The sequence below is a fragment of the Glycine soja genome, chromosome 11 (assembly GCF_004193775.1).
Source record: "Glycine soja cultivar W05 chromosome 11, ASM419377v2, whole genome shotgun sequence".
Taxonomy (NCBI): Eukaryota; Viridiplantae; Streptophyta; class Magnoliopsida; order Fabales; family Fabaceae; genus Glycine; species Glycine soja.
In genome coordinates, this window is record NC_041012.1 from 29,316,226 (window position 1) to 29,319,475 (window position 3,250).

The 3,250-nt window shown below is 40.8% G+C and overlaps 1 non-coding gene across 1 annotated transcript; it reads left to right on the top strand.

Moving 5' to 3' along the window:
• The first annotated feature begins 2,883 nt into the window (after positions 1-2,883).
• LOC114377781 lies at positions 2,884-2,990 on the top strand. The gene has a single exon (XR_003659216.1). It is a non-coding gene; the product is annotated as a small nucleolar RNA R71 (small nucleolar RNA).
• Positions 2,991-3,250: the final 260 nt, after the last annotated feature.

The window sequence follows — 3,250 nt, forward strand, 5'->3', positions numbered from 1 at the left end:
GGCCTAAAACTATACCTTGCTCAACCATAAAATGACATTTTTCAAAATTTAGAACAAGGTTAGTTTCAATGCATCTATTCAAAACCTTTTCCGGACTATCCAGACAAACATCAAAAGAGGATCCATATACAGTGAAATCATCCATAAACACCTCTATGCAATTTTCTAAAATATCACTAAAAATACTAATCATGCACCGCTGGAAGGTACCAGGGGCATTGCATAGGCCGAAAGGCATCCTCCTATAGACAAAAGTGCCGAAGGGGCAGATGAATGTGGTTTTTTCCTGATCCTCAGGACCAATAGTGATTTGCATATAACCAGAAAAACCATTAAGGAAACAGTAGTGAGATTTACCTGCCAGGCGTTCAAGCATCTGGTCAATGAATGGTAGGGGAAAATGGTCCTTTTTGGTAACCTGGTTTAGCTTCCTATAGTCGATGCAGACTCTCCAACTGTTCTGCACCCGAGTAGGAATCAGCTCCTCCTTCTCATTTTTTATTACGATGAGGCCGATTTTCTTCGGGACTACCTGAACGGGACTCACCCATTGGCTATCGGAGATAGGATAAATGATTCTAGCTTGCAAAAGCTTGGTTACCTCCTTCTTCACTACATCAAGAATCACTGGGTTGAGTCTTCTCTGTGGCTGTCTCACCGGTTTAGCCCCATCCTATAAATTTATCTGATACATACATATGGATGGGCTAATGCCAGGAATGTCTGCCAGGGTCCAGCCTAAAGCCTTCTTATTCTTCTTGAGAACTGATAACAGCTTCTCCTCTTGCTCATCAACAAGGGAGGCAGATATAATTACTGGAAAACTTTTGTTATCATCCAAGTAAGCATATTTTAAATTTGATGGTAGAGGCTTCAATTCTGGTGTTGGCGGCTGGATAATGGTAGAAAGAGATGGTTTCTCAGCCTATACCTCATAAAGAAAGTCAAAGGTATGTGTACTTCCTGAAACATGGTTAGTTCTATCTGACTCTAGAAAATCAATCTCAAGAGGTAAAACATTACCAGACGTGCAATCAATATCAAATTCAGATTCACTCTCAGCATCAAATTCAGACATATGATCAAGTACAAATTCAGATTCAATGCATGAAGAGTGACAGGCATGCAGATTAGTCATGTATTCGTCAACAATATGGGTGTTTCATAGCATCAAGAATATTAAAATGAATAGTTATATCACCAAACTCCATAGATAGTGTGCCTGCATATACATCTATCTTAGTTCTAGCAGTTTTCATAAAAGGTCTGCCTAGAATGATGGGAATTGATGCTTGAGAAAATCCCTCCTCCATATTCAAAATATAAAAATCAACAGGGAAAATCAGTTCACCAACTCTAACTAAGACATCCTCTATGAAACCAGCAGGATAGGCAACACTTCTATTAGCTAAATGAATTACCACATCAGTTGACTACAAAGGACCAAGAGATAGAGAATTAAAAATAGACAAAGACATAACACTAACAGAAGCTCCTAAATCTAGCATGGCATTGTCAAACTTACTGTTCCCTATAATACAAGGTATGCTGAATGTACCTGGATCTTTACATTTTTCAGGGATTTGGGGGACAAATTTACCAATCAATGCGGAGACATTTCTATCCATGCTAATTCTTTCACTTCCTTTAAGCTTCCGCTTATTAGTGCACAGCTCTTTCAAGAATTTAGCATATCTTGGAATTTGCTTTATTGCATCCAGCAGAGGTATGTTTACCTCTACTTTTCTAAATGTTTCTAAGATCTCCTTCTCTTCCTCTTCCATTTTTTTGTTGGAAATTTCTCTAGGAGGGAATGGAAGAGGGATATGGTGCTTCTGTAAGTCAGAATTACCAGTGGAAGATTCACCTGCATAGAAATTGTTAGGCAACTTACTTTTTAAATTTTTGTCATCCTCTTTTTCTGGAGTAGAGTGAAGTTGGGTAGGTTTATTTGCGGATACTGGTTGAGGTCCTTGACACTGCTTTCCCGACCTCAATGCAATGACACTCACATTTTTAGAATTCTGGACAGATTGAGAAGGTAATCTGTCAGAATTCTGGGACTGTTGTTGATTTAACTGTGTAGCCAATTGTCCCATCTGATTAGTTAAGCTCTGAATGGAGGCTCTGGTCTCTTGTTGAAACTGCATGTTTTGCATAGTCATTTGCCTCACAAGTTCTTCAAGAGAAGGTTGCGGAGGAGCCTCAATTGTTTGTTTTTTCTGGGGTTGTTGTTGTTGCTGCTGTTGTTGTTGTTGTTGTTGTTGGATTGGTGGAGGAACATATGGTCTGCTTGGGCCAGCAACATTCTAAAAATAAGGTTGTTGTTGTTGTGGTTGCTGTTGTGAAGGACTCGACCATCAAAGGTTGGGATGATTCCTCCACCCGGGATTGTACCTATTGCTGGAGAGGTCATAATTGTTCTGTTGTGGCTGATTTTGCTGCTGAGGTTGCGGAGGTCTATTGTAGATGTTTGCATCATAAGCTTCAGGCTGTTCAATTGCTCCAAGTTGCAGCATACAAGGGCAAAGGTCTGTGTGGTGTTCGGCAGAGGAGCATAAACCACAGAGTTTGATGACAGGTGCAGATTTTTTATTCATGGCCAGTTGGGTTACCAGGTTAACCAAGGCATCTAGTTTACCTTCAAGCTTCTTAGTTTCAGATGATGCAAATGAGTTTGTGGCTACTTCATGCACTCCTCTAATGACTATAGCATCATTCCTGGCGCTAAACTGTTGGGAGTTTGAAGCCGTCTTCTCAATTAAATTTCTGGCTTCAGTAGGGGTCATGTCTCCAAGGGCTCCACCACTGGCAGCATCTATCATACTCCTCTCCATGTTACTGAGTCCTTCATAAAAATATTGGAGAAGAAGCTGCTCAGAAATCTGGTGGTGAGGGCAACTGGCACATAGTTTCTTAAATCTCTCCCAGTATTCATATAGGCTCTCTCCACTGAGTTGCCTAATGCCTGAAATATCCTTTCTGATGGTCGTGGTCCTAGAAGCAAGGAAATTTTTTTCCAAGAATACTCTCTTGAGGTCATCCCAGCTCGTGATGGACCTTGGAGCAAGGTAATATAGCCAGTCCTTTGCCACTCCCTCTAAAGAATGAGGAAAATCCTTTAGAAATATGTGATCCTCCTGGACATCTGGGGGTTTCATGGTGGAGCAGACAATATGGAATTCTTTCAGATGTTTGTGCGGGTCTTCACCTGCAAGGCTTTGACACTCTAGAAGCAAATGGATCAGTC